The 26,677-nt window shown below is 37.6% G+C and overlaps 1 protein-coding gene across 4 annotated transcripts in view; it reads right to left on the bottom strand.

Moving 5' to 3' along the window:
- The window catches only part of GALNT13 (polypeptide N-acetylgalactosaminyltransferase 13), a 655,101-nt gene that overhangs the window by 583,513 nt on the left and 44,911 nt on the right, over positions 1-26,677 (bottom strand). Inside the window, exon 3 of one of the 4 annotated variants that reach the window (XM_061437732.1) lies at positions 21,458-21,592. The exons of the other annotated variants lie outside the window; for them this stretch is intronic. The gene's annotated coding sequence lies outside the window, so the exon portion shown is untranslated. The remainder of the gene's footprint in view (positions 1-21,457; positions 21,593-26,677) is intronic. 4 annotated transcript variants of the gene reach the window in all.

Below are 26,677 nucleotides of genomic sequence, written 5' to 3' on the forward strand. Positions count from 1 at the left end.
GCATAGAAAATAACCACTACAGATATGCATTTGAGAAAGGTTAGCACACATTCATAAAATTATCAGTGAATAATACATTAAATGTAAAGTGATTTAAAAGAAAATAACCAGAGCAAGAATTCTAAAGGCATAACAAAGACATGTGTGCAATTATTAAGAGATACTTAAAATAAATGTGGAATTAATAACATATACTTGTTTTATTTATACTATATAGAACAATAATAACTACCTTCTTATTTCTATCTATAGAATAATTATATCAACACAAAACAGTCTCATATCATTGGCCACATTAAAATAATAGAAACTGAAATATAAATTTATTTATGTGAATAAGATAAGTAACAATTTTGACAGATATTTGAGGAGAACAGCTATTAAATACAAAGATACTTGGACCATCTCAGAAATGCTTGTCTCAAAATAAAAACATCAAAGTACAATTTGCTGAGGCAGAAGTTGTTTAAATTAATGGCAGCTGACCTTGCTTCATAAAGCAACACAAATGCTATTGTCCATCACAATCTGATCAGAGTAGGAACAATTCAAAGCTTACATAAGGTTACAATTTAAAAAATTATTATAACAGAGCCTACTTTCAACATCTACATAAAATTTACATTTATTCAACAAATATTTTTAAAAAATAGAACATATACAAACCTAAGGAATGCATAATATTTGACACTGGTTGTTTTTCTTGAAAAAAAGCATGCTAATTATTTTGTTTCATTTTAACTTCATTTTTCTGTAAAAATTACAAGTAAACATTGGAACTCAGCCTCGAAACCTGACAACAAGGGAAGGATTCCCACATATATATTTCCTGTTACTTTATGTGTATGTCACTGAATATGAGATTTGAAACAATTCAACCTATTTAATTTTCTGTCTTTCTTTGGACATAAGATGGAGCAGGTTCCTTTAGTTTATTGTAGGAAAAGAGCCCCGTGTAAAAGTATATATTACACTGATGGTAGCTAAATGCCCATTCCCAGATTTAGAAGGAAAACCTTAAAATAAAACATCCCATAATACAAAAATCTATATGTTATATAAGATCTATGTATTATAGGATCTTTTATCATAAAGATCTATAATAAAAGACATAAAAAGAACCATGACTAGCTGTCATAAAATGGAATTATGAATTTAAGCAAGCATTTTGCCTCTCTGTGCTTCATTTTCTTTACTTATATTTCCTTCCCCATCTACCTCACAAAATTGTGATACTTAAGCAAGATAATGTATGAGAACATTTTTTAAAAAGAAATATAAAGAATATTATAATACAAAATCTGAAATCACTTAATATTAAACATTAAAATGTCTAAGATAAGTCATTTCCTAATAAGAGCCTAATAGTTGAGGTTATTGAGAATTTAACTTAAACTTTAACTATAATAGAAAGTGAAAATCACATCTTATTACCACTTCAAGCATTATTCAAATTATTGTAATTTCATACCCTGCTAGATCTATATATCAAGATATTAACACTGAGAAAACTCTAACTTTACTATATTATGTGATAAAACTAAGTTGCTCTTTAAATATTTTAATTTATGAAACAATCTTTCCTTATATATATCAAGTTTTTAATTCTATTTACTGTGAAAACACCTCTACCTTGAAAACATACTAAATTTTATCATTTGTTATCTGCTAGTACTTGTAAAATAGTAATCACATACACTGTTTCAATACTCTTCTTAAGAACAAAACAGATTGAGCAGAAGGATGGCACAATATACAAAGTAACACTAACCAGTTCAGTTCAGTTCAGTTCAGTCCAGTCACTCAGAGGTGTCCGACTCTGCAACCCCATGAATCGCAGCACACCAGGCCTCCCTGTCCATCACCAACTCCCGGAGTTCACTCAGACTCACGTCCATCGAGTCAGTGATGCCATCCAGCCATCTCATCCTCTGTCATCCCCTTCTCCTCCTGCCCCCAATCCCTCCCAGCATCAGAGTCTTTTCCAATGAGTCAACTCTTCGCATGAGGTGGAAGAAACTGAAACTGGAGTTTCAGCTTTAGCATCATTCCTTCCAAAGACATCCCAGGGCTGATCTCCTTCAGAATGGACTGGTTGGATCTCCTTGCAGTCCAAGGGACTCTCAAGAGCCTTCTCCAACCCCACAGTTCAAAAGCATCAATTCTTTGGTACTCAGCTTTCTTTACAGTCCAACTCTCACATCCATACATGACCACAGGAAAAACCATACCCTTGACTAGACAGACCTTTGTTAGCAAAGTAATGTCTCTGCTTTTCAATACGCTGTCTAGGTTGGTCATAACTTTTCTTCCAAGGAGGAAGAGTCTTTTAATTTCATGGCTGCAGTCACCATCTGCAGTGATTTTGGAGCCCAAAAAAATAAAGTCTGACACTGTTTCCACTGTTTCCCCATCTAGTTCCCATGAAGTGATGGGACCAGATGCCATGATCTTCGTTTTCTGAATGTTGAGTTTTAAGCCAACTTTTTCACTGTTTTTCACTTTCATCAAGAGGCTTTTTAGTTCCACTTCACTTTCTGCCATAAGGGTGGTGTCATCTGCATATCTGAGGTTATTCATATTTCTCCTGGCAACCTTGATTCCAGCTTGTGCTAACACTAACCAACATAAGCACAATTGGTGTCCCAAGTTTATCTAAGAGAATCAGCATCTGTATTACAGTTCTATTCCAGTAAGACCCTATTTATTTATAAACATTACTCTGTTTCTCAAGCCAAATCCAAGTTCTGGCTTGCCAAATCAATGTGGAACATGGCTAACATTGCATCAACTACAGGCTCTCTATCCTTTTCTAATTGTTTCAAAGTTTGAACACAGTATTCCCCTCTTTAAAATATTTCTCTAGATAGGAAAAAAATCAGGAGTTAGAGAGCTATCAAGTATCATCTTGCTAATCATATTGTTTTTCCTTTTTTTTCTTCTTGTCCACTAAATAATGGTATTAGCCATAGACTTTGAGATATTACAGAATTTTTGTTTGAAAACATGCACCAATTTTACTATTCTATAAAAAAGGATTTCAAATAAAAAAAAATAAGATCTAAGTAATGCTTAGAAGTTTGGTAAGTATGTTTTTAAAATAAGAAAGACTTTTTTTTTTTTTTAATTATAAGGTTATCACTTACCTGGGTTGGGGGGGGGGGTGTCTACTTTAGTTGCTGTTAGATACATTTTTATCTCTAGTCAAATGTTTTCTTTTGTAGAAAACTACATAATTGCTGCAAATATATTCAATCTATTTTATGAGGCTCCCAAAGGATGAATGAAGCTCATGGAAAACTTTTGGCAGTGCTTCCAGAACATTCTGGCTACCAACACACTTTAAATGTTTTAAGTAGTTAGGCAGGAACTTCTGGGAGCTGATGACTGGACAATTATGCATTTTGATTTAATGACTAAAAATTATAGTGAGTAAGCTTTGAAAAAGTTACCCCGAATTAATTACAGTTCTTATTGACAGAAAGACTGGTCTTCACATAAATGAAAATCTAAAATTCAGGTGGACTAGGGGAATCTACCTATAGCCTAAATCAAACAGTGCACTGTAAAAAAATACTGTAAACCATAAAAACCATGCCACAAGGAAAGATACAGTAAGAGACAAAGAAACAGCCAATGATAATGTTAAATGAATGCCTTATGTGGAAAGACAGTGGAAAAAAATGAGAAAAATGCCCTCACTTGCCTTTAAGGAAACTTCACATATTCATAACATAAACTTTGACTATTAGTAGGAAACCAAGCATAAGACCTGCCAAGTTATGATGCCATAATCTGAATCTGAGTTCCACACTCACTTACTGTATAACTTAATTCAAGATACCTAAATGTTCTATGCCTTTTTATATTCACAAAATATGAATGGTAGTTGTTTACTCAGTCATATCTTACTTTTCATAGACCCCATGGACTGCATTCCAGACTCTTCTGTCCATGAGATTTCCCAGGCAAGAGTGCTGGAGGGGGTTGCCGTTTCCTTCTACAGGGATCTTCCCAACCTAGGGATCAAACCCACATTTCTTGCAATGCAGGGAGATTCTTTACCACTGAGCCACTGGGGAAGCCCCAAAATATAGCTGAGAAATGTATTATGGTCATCTGAATAACCAAATGTATATTTCTTATAGCTACCTCATAAGGCTCTGAGTATCTAATTAGTTACTACATACAAAGTTCTTATAATGGTACCTGACACATAGGAGGAGTTCAATATATAGTAGTAATAGCAATTGTTAATAGTAATAACAGTACTTGAGGCACAGTAGTACCTCTTGAGAAACCTGTATGCAGGCCAGGAAGCAACAGTTAGAACTGTACATGGAATAACAGACTGGTTCCAAATAGGAAAAGGAGTACATCAAGGCTGTACATTGTTACCCTGCTTATTTAACTTATATGCAGAGTACATCATGAGAAACACTGGGCTGGAAGAAGCACAAGCTGGAATCAAGATTGATGGGAGAAATATCAGTAACCTCAGATATGCAGATGACACCACTCATGGCAGAAAGTGAAAAAGAACTAAAGAGCCTCTTGATGAAAGGGAAAGAAGAGAGTGATAAAGTTGACTTAAAGCTCAACATTCAGAAAATGAAGATCATGGCATCTGGTCCCATCACTTCATGGGAAATAGATGGGGAAACAGTGGAAACAGTGTTAGACTTTATTTTGGGGGCCTCCAAAATCACTGCAGATGGTGATTGCAGCCATGAAATTAAAAGACGTTTACTCCTTGGAAGGAAAGTTATGATCAACCTAGATATCATATTGAAAAGCAGAGACATTACTTTGCTAACAAAGATCCATCTAGTCAAGGCTATGGTTTTTCCAGTGGTCATGTATGGATGTGAGAGTTGGACTGTAAAGAAAGCTGAGCACCAAAGAATTGATGCTTTTGAACTGTGGGGTTGGAGAAGACTCTTGAGAGTCCCTTGGACTGCAAGGAGATCCAACCAGTCCATCCTAAAGGAGATCAGTCCTGGGTGTTCACTGAAAGGACTGATGTTGAAGCTGAAACTCTAATCCTTCAGCCACCTGATGCGAAGAGCTGACTCATTTGAAAAGACCCTGATGCTGGGAAAGATTGAGGGCAGGAGGAGACGGGGACCATGGAGGATGAGATGGTTGGATGGCATCACGGACTCAATGGACATGAGTTTGGGTGAACTCTGGGAGTTGGTGATGGACAGGGAGGCCTGGCGTGCTGTGGTTCATGGGGTTGCGATGAGTCGGACATGACTGAGTGACTGAAGTGAACTGAACAGTAATAGTTACTGTCATCATGAATAGCATTGAAAGAACAAGAAAAAATGAATGAGAATTCTCTTCCCTAATCCTTAGAGAAGCAGTGCACATTCAGTATGTGTGTGTTCAGGAGGTCAGGAGTCAGGATGAGAAGCACAGATATGTTCAGTATTTACAAATATATTAATATTTATATTATATTGAAATATATTTAAGAACTGAGTGCCGAAAAATTGATGCTTTTGAACTGTGGTGTTGGAAAAGACTCTTGAGAGTCCCTTGGACTGCAAGGAGATCCAACCAGTCCATTCTGAAGATCAGCCCTGGGATTTCTTTGGAAGGAATGATACTAAACCTGAAACTCCAGTACTTTGGCCACCTCATGCGAAGAGTTGACTCATTGGAAAAGACTCTGATGCTGGGAGGGATTAGGGGCAGGAGGAGAAGGGGATGACAGAGGATGAGATGGCTGGATGGCATCACTGACTCGATGGACGTGAGTCTGAGTGAACTCCGGGAGTTGGTGATGGACAGGGAGGCCTGGCGTGCTGCAATTCATGGGGTCGCGAAGAGTCGGACGTGACTGAGCGACTGAACTGAACTGAAATATATTTTATATTTACTTATTAGACATATATTTAACAGATGTAGTTGCTGATGGAATATGAGTTACACAGGATTTTACAGTTGTTAAAACTCATTGAACTGTACACTTAGGATCTGTGCATCTCTCTATGTAAATTATATTTCATTTTTTAAAGGTGAAACCAAAATGTTTATGTCCCTATTGCATGATTCATTGATTTACTCAAAATTTTATCAACTAAAGAAATTATAGTCCAACTGCATCAGATACTACCTTCTGATCTCATTTCGTACCGTTGTTCTCCATACCAGTCACTTGGGTCTCCTGGCTTTTCCTCACACATACCAATAACTATCTTGCCCCAGGGCTGTGCATATGCTGTGTTCTCTGCCCACTGATACAGTCATGGCTTCCTGCTCTAACTTCCTTCAAATCTTACTTTCTAGTCAAATCTGGAGAGCTTTCCTATCAACCTATAAATAGCACACAATTTAATCACTCGGTATTTCCTTAGCTCACTTTATTTTACTCTTGGTACCTATTAATACTCTCCTAACATATTTTTTAAATGTACTTTTGAAAATGTTTGTTTATCATTTGTCTCTTTTTCTTAAATAATTAACTCCTTGAAAACCAGATTGCACATTTTACATATGCCCTCTCTCACCTCAAAAATATATTTAAATTTTAAAACTCCAGCATTGTTGTTATGTGTGGAATTGTGTGCCTCCCTCCTCAAGAAGATTCATATGTGAAGCCTTAACCCCCAGTATTTTAGAATGTGACTATATTGGAGGATAGATCCTTTCAAAAGGTAATTAAGTTAAAATAAGGTCATACAAAGGAGCCCTCATCCAATATGACTGGTATCCATATGAGAAGACGTTATTAGGACACAAACACAGAAAAAGGTCATGTGAAGACAGAGAAGGCAATCATCTGCACACCACAGAAAGAGGCTTCATAATGAAACTAACTCTACTGACACACTGATTTGGACTTCTGAAATCTGTTGGAAAATAAATTTCTGTTGTTTAAGTCACCCAGTCTGTCATACTTTGTTATGGCAGCCTTAGCATACCAATACACTGGTTAAATTTAACTTTCCCCTACACCACTCCTACATGCAAACAGATGAACATGACTAGAAAGAAACCCCAAAAATATGCTGCCTGTTCTCATTTTAAATCTATGAACTCATACTGGACTTGCAGTGCCTCAGAGCCATCCTACAAAAGCTCTAGTCAAATCAATTTCCATTCCTCAGATAACTTTGCACCTTGATTGCCTTTAGACTGTCATCTCCACACTGTTTTCTCTCAGCTCATCACTACATGTGTACATTTAGCAAGAAGATATAAACAATCAGAAGAGGATTTTGCTTAATGCCATGTTGAGTGTATTAACTTGCTAGTTCCTATGACTGCCACGCCTAAATCTGCAAGTCTGAGTGTGATGATGTATGAACTGTCTTTTAAGGAGTATAACATCCTCTGATCCCACACATTCATGGGCTTTACTGATACACTTGTCTCTTCTGCCTCAGTTTTTCCTCCTTGAATAAGTCATTTCTATCAATACAAAGATGCTATGTGAATAATCATCGTAAACTAATTTGACTCCACATCTCTTTTCATCTATGCTTCCAGTTCTCTGCTCATCTTGAATGCAAAACTCCTGGAAAGAACTGTGTATAATCATTGCCTATACATCCCATATCCTTGTCCTTCCATTCTATTTTAAACCCAACAGTCTTTAGCTCCCACCATTATCTGAGACAGTCATGGCCATCCAATGGTCAGTTCTCAGTCATTATCTTACATAAGCCCTAAGCAGGTTTTGACATAACTTAGCCAAAATAACTTTATACTATTTTCTGACAGCTCTTTTTTTCACACCCCTATTTGACCTTGCAGCAAATTCTGTTGGCTCCATCTACACTCCAGTATTCTTACCTGAAGAATTCCATAGACAGGGGTTGCAAAGAGTTGGACACATGACTGAGCCACTAACACTTTCACTTTCTACCTATAGATTTAACCTACACAATCACCAACTTGATATACTGCTTTAACTTAAAAAAAAAAAAAAAAAAAAAACTGCTTTATTGGGATAGAATTCACATACTATTCAGTCCAATCCACACATTTAAAATGTACAGTGCAATGGCTTGTAGTATAGTCACAGAGTTGTGCATCCATTGCCACAATCAACTTTAGAACACTTCCATTTCCTCGAGAGAAAACAACTCCTTTTTACTGTAACCCTCCAATCCTCCCATTGCCCCTAGGTCTAGGTTACCACTAACTGAGTATCTATCTCTATAGGTTTGCCTATTATGAACACTCCACATAAATAAAGTCATACAATATGCTGTCCTCTGTTACTGTCTTCTTCAGTTAGTATAATGTTTTCAAGATTTTATCCGTGCTATGGTACATCTCAGTATTTCACTTCTTTGTCTTGACAAATAATATCCATTGCATGAATATATCAGGTTTTATTTATCAGTTGATCCACATTTGGGTTAATTCCACTTTTTGGCTACCATGAATAATTTGGTGATGAATATTCATGTACAAGTTTTGATATATGGACAAATACATATGGACATATGTGTTTATGGACATATGTGTTTCTTGAGTATATATGTAAGAGTGGGATCAATTTTCTTAAATACATTCCCATAAAACCTATTCTCCACACAGAAGGAAATTTGGTCATGTTAAAATTAAATTTTAATCAGATCTTTTCTAAGTTCTGGTCATTATTGACCAATGGCTTTTTATTACATATATCAATAAAATAAATTCCAACTCCCTAACTTTGCCTATAAAACAACCAAATATGGACCTTGACTGCCTTTCAGATTTCATCTTCTAACTCTTTCCTTTACTTAATGCACTCCAGAATCTTCATGCCTGAAGTACTCTCTAGAACACTGTTCTCCTAAGTAATGAAACAATCTTTCACCCTTTCTCTATTCAGATGACTGCTCAAGTATCCCCAGGGAGTTCTTTTCTGGACCAACTTATCTAAGATAATGCCCTTCCACCATCTATGCAATATACTTATGTGGTTGATTCAGAATACGTAACACTAGTACTTGTTTATTTATTTGCTGCCTGATTCTCACCATGGAATTGCATCTATTATTCTCTGTGATATCCTTAAGATACCAAAAACATTTTTTGGCACAAAATCGGTGCTCGATCAACATGTGTTGAATGAATCATTGCAAGAAGGACTGAGAAGTAAAAGGTCTGGTAAAAACACAGAGAAAATTATACAAACCCTGGTAATAATAATAATGAAAACTGAAAACACTGTATTAAACATTCATTTGTTCGAGCTGTGAGTGAATGGTGCTCTAAACTGAAAATAATTATTCACTACATAAAGCTGTTCTCTTGTTCCATGCCCTCTGATACTTCTGGTCTCCTCTACCCAAACCTCAACTGCTTTAAGACAAAAACATAATTAAGGGTGAAGCTGAAGTAGCCTGTTAACAGAGCAGACTGAAGTTCATATATATCCTACAGCTCTGTGTGAGTACAGCTCTGTTTGGTTATAGGCACTCAAGTCATCATACTACCCAGTCTCAGGTTATACTGTTGCTGTTCTAGTCCAATAAACTACCTCCAATATGTGATCCATGGAACTAACCTGAGTCATGTTTTCTGATTTCCAGACCACCTACAGTCTGACAATTGTGTGTCTTTTGTCACAAAGGCCATTCAACAATGGAATGACAATCAAGGTATTAGATTTTCCATGGTTGGATATGGTTTCCTTGGAGATGGTTGGATAGCATCACAGATTCAATGGACATGAACTTGGGCAAACTCCAGGAGACAGTGAAGGACAGGGAGGCCTGGTGTACTGCGGTCTATGGGTCTCAAAGAGTCAGACATAACTCAGAGACTGAACAATAACAATTAGATTTCCCATACTTTCTACTGTTCAAAGTTTTTGTTGAATATTGGAACGACCTCTTTAAAAACTGAAAAAGATATATGACCAAACTTCTAATCACCTCCTGGTACACCCATCTAAGCAAGAGAATTGGTTTATTGAATTTGGCCTTCCCAAAAGAAAGCTCATCTTCTCTTGGCTATCAGGATAAAATTGGTAGGGAATTTTATAAAATTAATTTTGAAAACACAGATTCCACCCTGTCCATTCCTGAACATGGTGGACTTTTCTTTCCCCAACAACAATCTCAAGCCAGCCCAGATGGCATGCCTCTAGCTGATAGTGAAGCCAAAAGGAGGCCTAGAGTATTAAAAGTTAATTCTGACTCCACCACCTGGACTCTTCTATTGAATTGACATGGTCCTAGACCATGAGGATAAGAAGTGCTTGGTTGCGTACATTGTTAACCAAATCCCACTACAATATTCCATGTGGGTCAACCTAGAAGATATTTGTAATGTTTTGTAAAAATGCCCTTGTCCCACTCATATTTAACTCTCCTCTATGAAAGATCTGGGTCTGAGTAAAAGATGATTGAAAAAAGAGGTGATGTTATATTTATTAGACTGGGACACACAAATGTCATGGCTATGGAGGGAACTTGGCAACCTTGATATCTGAGGAGGAAGCAAATCGTGTCTGAAGAGGTGTAAGGAAGGAGTGGGAGACTAATTCATGTTGTTCTCTTGGTCACCCCGACATTAGAGCCTGGCAGGATAATCACATGGCCTACCTCAGTGAAGCAGCTTCTGCAGCTGGCAATCTGACCTACTGTTTTTTTCCCACCTTATCCATGTGCTATAAAACAGAAAAGTTATATAGACCGGTCCTTAACTACTCTGCTGTGCCTGATTTTCAATGGAAGTTTCCAAAAAGGGATTCCTTCTCCACTTCTCTGAGAAGCTTTGGGTTATGCTCCCTGTGGCAATCCAGGCTAGAAATCTTCAGTGATATGGCACATGCTTAGCCACATCAGTGTAGTGGTGATCCAAATCAAGTTTAACCAAAAACACTGAACTGGAGTGAACCATGCCCCTTTAGACTTTGCATGTAGCTGGAGCAGGATGGCCCATGGACTATCTTGCCATTGGTACTGAGGTACTTGATTGTCTTTTGCAATGAAAACCAAGGATCAGCACATCAGACTAAATTCCCTGGCACTAGTCACATGGATAATAAGGCGGTCTAGACTACATCTGGCCTGTATAAAAATAAGACATACTGAAATCCTCTGAGACTTATTTATAATGATTGAGTCCATGATCTGGGAGACCTGATTAAAGGCAATACTGCAGGTTCACCTAATCCTGCTGCTTTATGTTCTATTTATAATAACCTCAAGTAAATATGGTATGAGAAAAATTGAAGAAAATTATCCTCAGCCTCTGTCAGATTAATCAAGGCATTGAATGGAATGGCATACTCATGTGAAATTTTACCAGAAGCCAAAATGACGGGAGGCCCAGGGTAGCTATCACTGGAAGACCTTCCTCCTTAGGATGGCTCACACTCGCCTAGATTCAGGTCCCCGTCACTCTTCACCCAGGCCATTTCTCAGGGCTGTGTTTACGGTGAGCAATGTAAAGAATGAGATGAGATTTTTCTCTAGGACCAAGAGCAGCCTTTTACTGCTTTGTATAAAATGGTGGATTCGCTACGGTTTTTGTTCTTTTCCTGAAATTCAACCTCATCATATTGTCAGTACGCAGTGGGGCAGTCCACATTACCTCCAGAGGATCTGGTAGGTAAGGGGAGCTGATACAAACATGTTGAAACTTAAGAACCTGCCGTGCCATGACTAAAAATGCCCTTTTCTCTGGCATAGGAGTCTATTCTGCCAACCTCTGTGAACCAGTAACAAGCTAATTTATTAGCAGATTCTTTACCATCTGAGCCACCAGGGAAGCACAGTTTTTCATTAAGTACAATCAAATTGAGGCCCTTCATAGACCTGAAATCATTGCACAAAGAAAAAATCAAGTCTATATGTGTGCATTTTCATACATACAGAAATTTTTCTAAAAGGATACACTGGCTAAATTTGATAATCTCTGAGGAGTAGAACTGATTTATAGTCTTCTGTAGTACTGAATTTTTAATAACAGCATGTATTACTTCCAGAATAAAACTATCGCTTTAATTATAAAAAGTAATGTACACCCTTCATTTATCCTACAGATAAAATTGATTATCGATACAGATGCCAACACCTATGCTAGGTACTAAAGATAAAACAGATAAAAAGATACAATCTCTTCCTTCTTATTTAGGATCCAGGAGGGGAGACAGACAAGAGCATCAGAGTAGGGATAAGAAAAGATGTAAGTGAAATATTTGGAGTGATTCCAAGATGTGGAACTCTTTTCAACATATAATTATAATCTGCAACTATTAATGTTAAGAGAATACAGCAATAGAATAATTGTGCATAGAGGTTGAAAGAAAGATGAAGCTTTACAGAGAATGTGTATAAGATAGACATTATTTTTCAAGGCAGTTTGTTATATATTGGTCTTCTAAGTCACTCTTGGGTATATGAATAACCATTCTATGACGATATTGTGAATATTAAAGTCTGAAATATATGTTAATGAGACTCTACAAGCAATGTGTGTTAAGTCACTCAGGCACTCAGTCATGTCTGACTCTTTTGCGACCCCATGGACTGTAGCCCACCAGGCTCCTCTGTCCACAAGATTTCCCAGGCAAGAATACTGGAGTGGGTTGCCTTTTCCTCCTACAGGGGACATTCTCCATCCAGGGACTGAACCTGAGTCTGCTGCACTGGCAGATGGATTCTTTACCACTAGTGCCACCTTGTCACTGTTCAGTTGATTAGTCGTGTCCAACTCTGCAACCCCATGGACTGCAGCACACCAGGCTTCCCTGTCCTTCACCATCTCCTGGACTTTGCTCAAATTCATGTCCATTGAGTTGGTTGAGATGCCCAACCAACCATCTCGTCCTCTGTCGTCCCCTTCTCTTCCTGCCTTCCGTCTTTCCCAGCATCAGAGTTTTTCCAATGAGTCGGCTCTTTGCATCAGGTGACTGAAGTATTGGAGCTTCAGCTTCAGCATCAGTCCTTCCAATGAATATTCAGGATAGATTCACTTTAGGATTGACTGGTTTTATCTCCTTGAAATTAAGTCCTCCAGAAAAATCTCATAAAAAGCAATATATGACCCCCCCAAAAGTAATGAAATTAAGTTTTAAAAACTATATTAATCCACCTAAAAAATGCTCATTTTTTCTTTGTTTTAGGTATTTAATACCTGCTCAGTATTCATTCTGGGCATCTCAGGTTGCTCAGTAGGTAAAGAATCTATCTGTAGTACAGTAGACACATGAGATGCAGGTTCGATCCCTGGGTCAGACAGACCCTGTGGAGGAGGGCATGGCAACCCACTCCAATATTCTTGCCTGGAGAATCCCACGGACAGTGGAGCTACAGTCCATAAGGTCGCAAAGAGGCAGTCACACTGAAGCGACTGAACACTCACAGTATTCATTTTATAACATGATATACCAGTGAATTAAGCTTGTTCGTTAATAGTTGATGAGACAGGAAAACAGGAATCCAAAATGTTCATCTGGATGTAAAACCCAGAGATTTAAGAGAGCAGTAGGGGATTTAGACAGTTCCCAGTTGACATTTACCAGCAAGCTAGCCATCTTCTGCCATAAATAACATGATTACAAAGAAAATAAATAATGCCACTGAGACAGTAAACCATTAGAAAATCTTAACCTCAGCTTCCTACTTCTTAGCTGGTCTTAAGGATTCTGATTTATTCACGACAAAAGATTAAGGAATGAATTACAAGTGTTCCTCCTTTGAAATATGCATGGTAGTATGGATATTTCTTGTCTAGACATTCTTCCAAATGTTTATTTGTAGAAAATAAAGAAGAATAATATCATATTAGCTTGTAAAAGTACATCAGAGTCAGTCTGCTCCAGCAGGCAATTAGTGGGAGATGAAAAGAAAGTGAAGTATAATGAAGCAAAACCCCAGAACTCTAGGGCACAAAAGGACTCCAACAGTGCAAAGGAGAGGATACAGAAGGACTTGGTTACAGAAAGTTCCAGAAGTAAAACCAACTAAAGCTGCTTTCTAAAATTCTACCCTAAAATTACACAAATATAAATAAAATTTTATTTGTCATCTCCGTTTAGTAAAAGTTTTACCATAGTTAATACATGAGAGAAAGACATACCTTTCTTAAGATTTTAAAAATATTAACAAGTGAAATATTCAACTTCTTCCACTCAAACAAACAAACAAAAAAAAACACTTTATTAAAACTACAGTATCCCTACATAATAGTTTGATTTGCAGCTTCAGTTTTCGGGTGTTTTTTTTTTTTTTCCTGCACCCTTCCTGGTGAAGTTTTTAATCATATATTAAGTGCCCTTAAAAGGTAGACAATTAGAAGGAAGAAGTAGATAAAGAATTAAAAATCAGAATACTGAATAATTAGCCCCCAATTAATTTAAAGTGAAATTATTAAATCCCTAAAGCATCAAAATTCATCTTCTTATTAGCAAAGTAACCTTGTTATCTGAAATTGTTAAAAACTGTAACTTGTTAATCAATATAAAACAATCTAATATAATGAACTATATAATCTGATAATAGAAAACATGGAAATATTGTAAAGTTATTTGCCAAAAACACATGAGAAAGAGAAAAACATGCCTCTTTACAAGATTCTAAAGTTGAGCAGAGATTACCATTATATCTAAGAAGCACATATTAAGGCAAGTGGAAAACAAGGCTACATTTTCCCTATTGTCTGGGGAAAATATGAAAATTCCTTTAATTAGGGATTGTACCACTTAAAGAACTATAAATTAAAATTAAATACTGTTTTTGATAAAAACTATTTTAAAAATGGAATAAAATGGGTCCTTACAGGTAGAAATGTAAATCGGCAAAATTTTTTTTAGAAAGAAATGTGATTTATTAAAAATGACCTTTGACCTGCTTTCTTAAAAAATCCTGTACTTTGAACTAGTGATTTCTCCACTGCAAAACTCCTTTGTTAAAAAACCCCATACTAAAGAAAACGTTTGTGCACAATTATGGCAGCATAATTTATAAATAGGGTATACAGGAATGCATAGTTATGATAAAATACAACAAATAGACCCAAAGGATTGTCAAAAGTTATTCACAAAATGGAATAAAGAAGAAAAGGAGGGCAGAACCTTTCATTAAAAATAAAGCTTGACTTAAGGATTCTGTTTCAGAATTTTTCTCTTCAGCTAGTCTACAGTATTACAGAATTATGTGCAAGATAAAAGTTCACCCTACATGCCATATTCTATTAAAACTCCACATTCCTTTTTTAAAAGTGGCTAACTTTTCAAACCTGGGGTCTCACCCAAGATTCAGGAACTATTTTTGCTTGTTTCTTTGTATTTGTAAACCTTCTTCCAAATAAATACACTCAAAATCATCAGGACCAATATTTAAAAGCAATTCAACGGTAAAGAATCCGCCTGCAGTGCAGGAGATGCAGGAGACCTGGGTTCAATCCCTGGGTCTGAAAGATCCCTGGAGAAGGACAGGACCACCCACTCCAGTATTCTTGCCTGGAAAATCCCATGGACAGAGGAGCCTGGTGGACTACAGTCCATGGGGTCACAAAGAGTCAGACCGACTGAAGTGACTGAGCACGCACTCATGCACACAAAGTGGGGAAGACTATTCACTTCTAATCACTCTCATTGTCGCAGCCTGTATTTCATCAAATCCAACTATATTTTTACAAAAGAGACGACACAAATGGATTTTCTATTTCACTTATGTAAAGAAATTGTAATATTTTGAAGACATACCTACTCAGATCCTAAAATGCTCTTCCCTTATACATGATTTAGATTAAAATGGCATGCTAATTGAAGTACCTGAGAAGTGCAGTGATTACGGCTATAGAAAAGCAGTTTCGTATCAATATTAAAAGTATATTTTAATTTTTAAAAAATCATTATTAAGATAATAATCTAACCAAAAATGGTTAGATTGAAAATCAAATTACCATGAGCAAGAAAACCTCCTTGTTAAAAGCAAGCACCCCAGCATATTTCTTTTTTCAGAGACCACAAGAAAAATAACAGATGTAGTATACAACTAATATAATCTATACTACAGTTTTTAAATGTCCAATCCAAAAATACTATCATAAGTTACCCTAATTATCATTTTAAGGCAATAATTATATAACATTATGTCTCTGGGACACCAAAATAATATATATTCACGTATCACATTGTTCCTGTTGTTGGCAAGTAAATCAACTTCTGGAAACAATTTTTCTTTCCATGTTATTCACCAGATATTAGCAATGGGAATATGGTAGGGGGCTGGGGAGTAGAAAGGGGCAGGAGAAAAGTGATTATCACCCTATTCAAATTAACCTCAATGGTTAGATTCCTTTCTATAAATGGTATTTTTATAGTTTATATCATAGCAGCGAGAAACAATGTTGTAAATAGACAGTTTTTCTTATTATAGCTTATTTTTAAGTTTCAAATTCTGAAAGCAAACTACTCATAAATTTTTTGCAAAGGCTTTATAGTTTCATAGCTCAAACAGCAAAAATATAAAGCATCAAGATCAATAACATCTGTTAGTCCAAGGAAAAGCTCCACTGTTTATGTAGCTGAGTAGCTATAATATTTTCTTTTGATTTTGATAAGCAGAATAAATAATTCCAACTAGTGATTGACATCTGAACAAATCAGTAGGTGTCCTCTGCTCCAAAATCTCTTATCTGTTAATTTCTGTGGAATGAAACAGTGTTCAACCTGAGAAAGAAAATATTGGTATGATTCTTCTCTTGCAAAAAACCATAATCAGTATGAAAATTCTCAGATTTCCTACATCTATTCAGCACCACCCCAGCAGAACAGCAATCAATGCTTTATTTTTCTTTTTGCTTTACATTTCTAGCAGATAGGTATAAAGGCAGCAATCTGAATCAATGAAACCCATTAACTAAAGCATGGAATTTTTTTTCTTTATGTCAATTTTAATTCCTGGTTATTCACACTCTCTCACTTTATTAAATTATATCTCTTTGATCAGATTTAATCATAGTACTCTTAATCATATTTCTTATATTCCTTTTTCATTCATCTCATTTTCTCCCCATAGTCTCCTCCTTTTCTAATTAGAAAAGTCATCTAACCAGGATTTTTCATTTCAATTTACAATTGGCTTTGTAGGATATATTTGTCAGTCATTTTTTCCACATGTCAATTATTTTTCCCATTTTTTTCCAGCTTTCCTGTAGTTTCTTCCTCTTCTATGCAGAAAACACCATCACTCTCTCTTGACCATCCCAAAATTTCTCCATAATCTCTACTTGCCATTTTACAGAAGTTCCATTTCTTACTCAGCATCTGAATACATATTCTAAGTTCTTTCTTTATTTCAATCAAAACCAAAATTACAATTGATGATACGTAAGAAAGACAGTACTTGTAATCATGTGCCACTACTAAGACACTGAAGATGCCAAATAACAGCAAAAATATCAGAACAATGAACATTTGTGTGAAAGAGCCAGAAATATATAAGCTGTTGCTTTTTCTTAAAATTAAGCATTAGTAGCATGGTTGGGGTATTAGATAGACTTTAATTCAAGTCCCATCTCTGCCATACTTTAATTTGGAGATACTAAGGTCCATCTAGTTAAGGTTATGGTTTTTCCAGTGGTCATGTATGGATGTGAGAGTTGGACTGTGAAGAAAGCTGAGCGCCAAAGAATTGATGCTTTTGAACTGTGGTATTGGAGAAGACTCTTGAGAGTCCCTTGGACTGCAAGGGGATCCAACCAGTTCATTCTGAAGGAGATCAGCCCTGGGATTTCTTTGGAAGGAATGATGCTAAAGCTGAAACTCCAGTACTTTGGCCACCTCATGTGAAGAGTTGGCTCATTGGAAAAGACTCTGATGCTGGAAGGGATTGGGGGCAGGAGGAGAAGGGGATGACAGCAGATGAGATGGCTGGATGGCATCACTGACTCGATGGCCGTGAGTCTGGGTGAACTCCGGGAGTCGGTGATGGACAGGGAGGCCTGGCGTGCTGCAACTCATGGGGTCGCAAAGAGTTGGACACGACTGAGCGACTGAACTGACTGACTGACTGGAAAGGTTAATTTGCCAGTTAAGCCCGGTTGCTCTCAGGTTTACAAAATAACAATAAGAGCTCTCCCTACTTGAAAAGTCATAGTAAAGAGTATGCCCATAAAATGAGAATCAGAGGAATTGGCACATACAACTAACCAGTACATTTTAGCCATTGCTACTATCATGATCAGTATTACAATGAGCAAAATTGTTCATACAACTCAGAAAGAGAAAAGTGTTTAAGATTCATTCAAATATAAGCTATTTACTTCATTTATCTGGCAAATTTAAGTACCTAAAGGCTTTCAACCCTCTGCTAGATGCTTGGGGCATTTTACCTCCCAGAGCTTTTAATATAATATTGGTTGGCCAAAACATTGCTTGGGTTTTTCTGTATCCACAAAAATGTTGGATATTTCCAGATAAAATCAAAGACCTGTTAAGAGCAGATCCACTGATAAGAGTATCAATTTTATTATTTTTATTTTGTTCTTTATGCATTCTATCTAAGTCTTTTATAGAAAAATTAGGAGCATTCATAAATTTGTCAGTAGACTTTGATGATTTTGAGGCACCTATTAGACATAAAGAGCTTCCCAAGTGTCACTAGTGGTAAAGAACCCACCTACCAATACAGGTTAGATTAAGAGACACAGGTTCGATCCCTGGGTTGGGAAGACCCCCTGGAGGAGGGCACGGCAGCCCACTTCAGTATGGTTGCCTGGAGAATCCTATGGACAGCAGAGCCTGGCAGGCACCCATCCATAGGGTTGCAAAGAGTCGGACACAATTAAGTGACTTGGCATGCATACACTCATGGGACATAAACTGGGACTCCCAGAGGCAGGTGAATATAGAAGTTGAATTTTAGGAGAGGTAAAAGATGAGGGGGTTTGCAAACCAATGTTAATTAAAGCCATGGAAATTTCCACAAAGAATCCTATAGAGTCCAATTTAAAGAAAGATAAGCCCACAAGTTCAATTGGGCAAGGGCTATCAAGAGAAGAGAAAATAATGAGAGTATAGTGTTATAATTCCAATAAAAATAATACTGAAAAATAGAGAGCATGATTAATGGTACAAAATCATGCTAAGAGATCAAAGAATTGTAGACTATACATAGTTCCAGGACTAATTTCAGTGACCTAAGAAAGAACAGTTTCAGACAAGCTGAGAAAGCAAGGCTCAGTGTGTTGAGGTGTGAATGGAGGACTCAGGTTTAAAACAAAGAATATAGACAATTCTTAGAAACATTTAACTCTGAGTAGAGATAAGAGGTAATGTGCAGCTAAAGGTGGACTTGGAATGAAGGGAGGATTTGTGAATAGATACTCTTTTGCTTTTAAGCAGAAAAATATTTTGACATCTTTAATGCCAATGAAGGAAATTTGGAGACAGGGAGAAAACTGAAGATACAGAAGAGGAAGAAAATATTCATTTGAGTCAGGACTCTTAGGACACATACAGGTATAAGGTCAGGAGCATGTGTGATGGCACTGTCTAATGGAGGAAGACACACTGGGAGGGAAAAATGAAAGAATTTATGGACAGAGGTAAATTAGCAGGAACCTTGTAATCCACAGATGCTATTTTCTCTGCATGTCATCTTTTAAGAAGGAAGGAAGGAGAGTAATGTGGGGTTAGAGCACAGGACAGCAGCAAAGGTTTTATACCGAATTATGGAGGATGGAAGATATACATAGAAAAATACATAAAAGTTGTATCTCAAAGTAGAGGCCTCAGCTAAAGTTGTCATCTCAGATTCTCACCCTGTGTGCCTGGTGTATATCATTTCTGATGTCCCCCTAGAGGGACTGAGGCATGTCTCCCTCCCTATCCATGAAAGGGGTTTACTCTAGGTGGAAGGTATTTTATTTTATTGTTGCTGTTGCTCAATTGTTAAGTTGTGTCCAATTCTTTGCGACCCCATGGACTGCAGCTTCCAGGCTTCCCTGTCCTTCTCCATCACCAAATCTCCTGGAGTTTGCTCAAATTCATGTCCACTGAGTTGGTGATGCTATCTAACCATCACATTTTCTGCCACCCTCATCTTATTTTGCCTTCAATCTTTCCCAGCATCAGAGTCTTTTCCAATGAGTCTGCTCTTCACATCATGGGGCCAAAGTATTGGAGCTTTAGCACCAGTCTTTCCAATGAATATTCAGGGTTGATTTCCTTTAGAACTGACTGGTTTGATCTCCTTTACTTTTCATTTTTTAGCAAAAGTATATTAATTTAAAAACCAGATTAAGTATGACTGAAGCAAACAGAATACTGCATATGATGCAAATCTCAGTGAACTCTTAGTTAACATGGTTTGAATGTGCTGAAAATGACTATTAACATTCTTCCCTCCTAAAAAATTAATAATGATATATCTTGCCAAACCTTTGCACTTATACTGGCAGACACGGCAGAGGAGGAAAGCTCAGTAAAGGAAGAAGAAACCCAAAGGATTTTGCTCTAAGCTAGTTGCATGTTACTAGAGAGAAAAGGAAAAAAACAACAACAACAACAACTGTTCATGGTCATGACTAACATGGATCAATGGTCAAGTTACTCCTTTTTTATTCCTCTCTCTCTCTATCATCCTCTCTCCCTCTTTTTCAGCTAGACCCTACTGTTTCCAAGATACCTTCCAGTTTGACTCTCTGCTGCTCAATTGGGTGTCTCTCATACTAGCTGAGGTTGCCAGGCAACATGACTGATGGAACACTCACCAGGCTGCGTGGTGGCTCTATTTTTTGGTTAGCAGGTGGGAGATTTGGGTAGAATATCATGAGGTTTCCACATTGCAATTCTGTTTCCAGTGAGTATATAGTTGATTGCCTTCAATATTATTAATATAGTTCATTGCACTATTCATCATTGTTCAGAGGCTTTTCTTTTTTGAAACAATTATCAATATTTCCCAAATTTTTCAAGAGATTGGATTGCCCTTCAGAAAACTTCCTATCTTTTCCGATGCTCATTATCATAAAGCCAAAATTTTAAAGAATATGATAAACCAAAAGGTTATTGATGGGGAGAAGATATAAAGCGGAACTTATTGGGGATTGGAAATGCTCTGTATCTTGATCCGGGTAGTAAAAACACAGTGCATAACTATGTAAAAATCCATCAATCTGTATGCTTATATTAGGGCACAATTTAACATAAACGTGGCATGCTTCTAGTTTTAAAAGGTGCTGACAAGGTAAATAAACATATAGAAATAGGGGCTATATAACCTTGATGTATGTTTGAAAGCCAAAATGATCTCTAGCTTGTCATTAAAGAACACAACATCTTCTTAAAGACCAGGCATTGTAGTTACATTTAATTAGTTTAACAATAGAGACGATTTTGTCATATGGCAACCATGCTTTTACTAATAACTTGCTTTTTATAGAGAAGAAAGCTTAACTGTCAATTCAGCTGAGCACATTGAGGAGAGCAGACAGCCCTAATAGCCACGCATTGCAGATGATTTGCTATTTGTTCCAGCCTTACCGGATTGCAAGCAGAATGCTTTGGATGCAGAGAAAGATCACATCTGGAAATTCACCTCAAGGACAGACTTCATATACAGAGTCATGAAGTATACACTGTTCTGGCCTCTGTGGGCTACACTAGAACCAGCGCTTCCTACAACATAACATGGACAGAAAAATTGACTGGGAAATCTAACACAAACTTTAAAGCAATGGTCTTTAGTAGCTTTATTTTTACTGCATTTTATTTATAAAATATATTTTATTTTATTGTACTTTATCTGATGTACTTTATTGTACTTTATTTGATGTGCTTTATTGTACTTTATTTTATTTTACTTATTTACCTTATTTTATTGTATTCTATTTTACTGTATTTTATTTATAAAACCATACAATCTCCATGCCAAAGAATGAGGATACTTTCTATACTTTATCTGCTGGACCTTCTAAAGAGCTTAGCATTAAACTTGTACAGTTTTTAAAAGTACTTTTATATTTTCTTATTTCATTTGCTGCTCATCATGGCTTTAAAATATATTGTCCAATCTAAGGCTCAGAGAGTTTAAGTGACTTGCCCCAAATGACACACTCGTCTAAGCCAGAAATCTTCCCAACCAGAATGTGAAGCCAGTTTTCTAACACACAACACCATGTGGTTTAATGAATCCTATTGTTTCATTTCAGGACTTGGCAAAGCCTCTACACAAAGGCAGTTCCTATAAAAATTCAACTTTGTTTAAAATAAATAAACATTTATCACATATTTGCTAGACTTTGGGATATTTCTTTTGACAAGAACTATTTGTCTAGGGCAAATAAAACTGCATAGAATTGTGGTGGTTTAAGACACAATAGGTGGCTAAGGTTGGACCACCTATTTATCAGCTGACAACACTGAGATCCAGTAGGTTCTGATGACTTTCCCAAGTTTCATAACTTCCAGTGGTAAAATTCAAACTAGAACTCCTTTTATCTGTTTCTTGCTTTGATATTATATAAAGTGTTATCCTAAGCCTAAATTTTGAGCAATATTTCAGTATAGTTCAAAGGATAAAATTGATCTATTTAAGGATAGAAATTGAGACTATCCCCTCTAAGAGAAAAAGCTTTACACAGGAGAAATAACACAAACTGCCTTTCTACCCTCTTGATCAGTACTAGGCATGAATAGACCCTGCCCTCCCTTAAATAACTGAATTTATATTAATATAGGTGGGTGAAATAAAACATATCACTTATTAATCTTCTCCTATGTAATAGACCCTTTGCATATATCTTTCACAAAAAATATTTCAAGAAGTCACTATTAATATCATGTCCTTTTACTGCTGAGAAAGTAGGACCAGTTAGGATAAGGACCTTGCTCAAGGTCACGTAGCTAGTAATTTGCACAGCTGAGATCAAACCCCAGCTCTGTTTCATGACAGATCCTGTGTATTTTAACCCACACCATCCTGCCTTAGAAATCTGATTACTTAAATGTAGTCCCCATCCTCTAATTGTGACTGAGACTGCTAAGAGCCTATTGTTGCTCAGTCTCTCAGCTGTGTCCAACTCTTTGTGACCCCATGGACTGCAGTGCTCCAGGCTTCCTTTTCCTTCACCATCTCCTGGAGCTTGCTCAAACTCATGTCCATTAAGTCAGTGATGCTATCCAACTATCTCATCCTCTGTTGTCCCCTTCTCCTGCCTTCAGTCTTTCCCATTAGGGTCTTTTCTATTGAGTCAGCTAAGAACCTACCCAATACTAACCTTCCCCTTCCCTACTAGTGACACATTCCGAGGATTTATGTGTGCAACAGAAACACTATGCATAACAGCTTCATTTGCAACAAACAAACAAATGATACTCAGGAAGAAAATATTGGGTAGTTTCTGAAGAACATTTTTGAGGGGGGTTAAACCAGCTAGTTTATGCAGGTCAAGAAGTAACAGAACTGGACATGGAACAAATGACTGGACAAAATTTGGAAAGAAGTATGTCAAGGCTGTATATTGTCACCCTGCTTACTTAACTTATATGCAGAGTACATCATGCAAAATGTCAGGCTAGATGAAGCACAAGCTGGAATCAAGATTGCCAGGAAAAATATCAACAGCCTCAGATATGCAGATGATACCACTCTAATGATAGAAAGCGAAGAAAATTAAAGCAACTCTTGAGGACAGTGAAAAAGCTGGATTTAAACTCAACATTCAAAAAACTAAGATCATGGCACGTGGTCCCATCACTTCATGGCAAATAGATGGGGAAAAAGCAGAAACAGTGACAGATTTTATAGTCTTGGGCTCCAAAATTACTGCAGATGGTGACTGCAGCCATGAAATTAAAAGACGCTTGCTCTTTGGAAGGAAAGCTATAGCAAACCTAGACAACATATTAAAAACCAGAGACATTACTTTGCTGACAAAGGTCTGTAGAGTCAAAGCTATGTTTTTTCCAGTAGTCATGTATGGATGTGAGAGCTGGACCATAAAGAAGGCTGAGCACTGAATCAATGCTTTCAAATTGTGGTGTTGGAGAAGACTTGAGAGTCCCTTGGACTGCAAGGAGGTCAAACCAGTCAATCCTAAAGGAAATCAACCCTGAATATTCACTGGAAGGACTGTTGCTGAAGCTGAAGCTCCAATCCTTTGGCCACCTAATGCAAAGAGCCAACTCATTTAAAAAGACCCTAATGCTGAGAAAACCTGAAGGCAAAAGGAGAAGAGGGCAACAGAGAATAAGATGGATAGATAGCATCACCAACTCAATGGACATGAATTTGAGCAAACTCCAGGAGATAGTGGAAGACAGGGAAGCTTGGTATGCTGCAGTCCATGGGGTCGCAAAGAGTCAAACATAACTTAGCGACTGAACAGCAACAACAAACCTGCTGGTAGCATGACCTCTGCCATTGCATTTTGTTTGTTCGCTATTGCTGCACAGAACACAAATAAGATGGCTAGGCTCCAGGCATCAGCTTAGCTGTTGGAAAATCCTTGAGGATGAAGTCATACTGCTAAAGTGTTGGAACAGAACTAAAGAAACAATTCCCTGATGATCAAAGTACAATTCCAGCCCCATATGCCAGTTACCAGACTTCTTTATGCAGAAGAAAACTTGAACTCTACCTTGTTGAAAGCAATGAAATTATGTTATATAAAATCCATTGAGCCTCAATTGCTCACAAAAATGTTAGAGCAACAATTAATTTTGTTTGTAAAGACTACTAAAAATAATACTGACTCAAGTGTTCTAGCTCTGACAAGTGCAGACTAGGTAATGCATGAAGAGAGAGAGAAAAAAAAATCAACTGATCTTTCTTTGGGAAACTTAAAAAGCTGGGAAAAATATGTGTGTGTGTGTGTGTGCGCTTATTTTTTAAAATTTGCAGTTTTGCTACCACTTAGGTCAAAGGCCAGAAGAGAATATCACACTTATCCTAACAATGAGAAAAGGTCAGATAAGCTATAAAATAATAACTTTTCCTGAGCTTATCAGAGACCTGGGGTCACAAGGCAAAGAAATTAACTAAATCTCAAATGGTAACAGCCATTCTGAGGAGAGATAGGACATAGGGACCATTTCACTTCTGACAGTTCATGAGAGGGACATGTGCTCATTTTGGAAGTGGGTAAGAAGAAAACAGCTAAAATGGTAACAAATTCTTCTGTCAGCCAGAAGGGGCTGACAGAACAGTACAGACACCCAGGGATCCCCCAGACACAAAGGGATATACACTCATTCAGAAGCTCTTTTTTCTTTTTAAGGCATTTCCTGGCAGCTCATCAGAAAGATTAAGGTGAGGGCAGGAAGCCAGAGAGAGCACATTGGTATCACAAAGGCACAAAACCAGTTCTGCTTCCCCACTCTGTTGTCTAACACAACACCTTTTAAGACAGAAAACCCTCGTACTCCTGAGGGCCCTGGAAAAGATGCACAGTATCTGGGAGAGAGGTAGGAGCAAAAGTCCTAGGGGCCATGGGGAGGGATGGTCACTCTCTCGAGCCCAGAATCTCACACTGACACAAAGCAGAGATCTGCTCCCACTAGGGAAACAGCAGGACACGTGTCCCCACCAAAGAACTCCAGAGTCAAGTAAGAGTTGGAACATCATGAGAGGAATGGGGAGGGATACTGAAAAAGCTACATGGCTAAGGCCCAGATGCACAGAACACTGTAACCTTAACACTGGAATAAAGTATCCTTGAACCTTCCCATCCCCACCAGGAGTATGGCACCAAGTAACAAGCCAGCAGTCTACCCCTGGGGGAGGGACAAGATGGGACAAGAGGCTTCCTACCTAAACAGTGTATTAAAAATCAGAAACATCACTTTGCCGACAAAGGGCTGTATAGTCAAAGCTATGGTTTTTCCGGTAGTCATGTATGACTGTGAGAGCTGGACAATGATGCTTTTTTGAACTGTGGTTTTGGAGAAAGACTCTTGAGAGTCCCTTGGACTGCAAGGAGATCAAACCAGTGAATCTTAAAGAAAGTCAATCCTGAATATTCACTGGAAGGACTGATGCTAAACCTGAGGCTTTGACCATGTGATGAGAATAGCCGACTTGTTGGAAAAGACCCTGATGCTAGGAAAGATAGAAAGCAGGAGAAGTGGACAACAGAGGACAAGATGGTTGGATGGCATCACCGACTCAATGGACACGAGTTTGAGCAAGCTTTTCAGTTCAGTCAGTTCAGTTCAGTCACTCAGTCATGTCTGACTCTTTGTGACTCCATGAATTGCAGCACGCCAGGCCTCCCTGTCCATCACCAACTCCCGGAGTTCACTCAGACTCACGTCCATTGAGTCAATGATGCCATCCAGCCATCTCATTCTCTGTCGTCCCCTTCTCCTCCTGCCCCCAATCCCTCCCAGCATCAGAGTCTTTTCCAATGAGCCAACTCTTCACATGAGGTGGCCAAAATACTGGAGTTTCAGCTTTAGCATCATTCCTTCCAAAGAAATCCCAGGGCTGATCTCCTTCAGAATGGACTGGTTGGATCTCCTTGCAGTCCAAGGAACTCTCAAGAGTCTTCTCCAATACCACAGTTCAAAAGCATCAATTCTTCGGCGCTCAGCTGCGTTCAGCTTTCTTCACAGTTCAACTCTCACAGCCATACATGACCACTGGAAAAACCATAGCCTTAACTAGACGAACCTTTGTTGGCAAAGAATGTGTCTGCTTTTCAATATGCTGTCTAGGTTGGTCATAACTTTCCTTCCAAGGAGTAAGTGCCTTTTAATTTC

This window comes from Bos javanicus, chromosome 2 (assembly GCF_032452875.1).
Source record: "Bos javanicus breed banteng chromosome 2, ARS-OSU_banteng_1.0, whole genome shotgun sequence".
Lineage (NCBI taxonomy): Eukaryota > Metazoa > Chordata > Mammalia > Artiodactyla > Bovidae > Bos > Bos javanicus.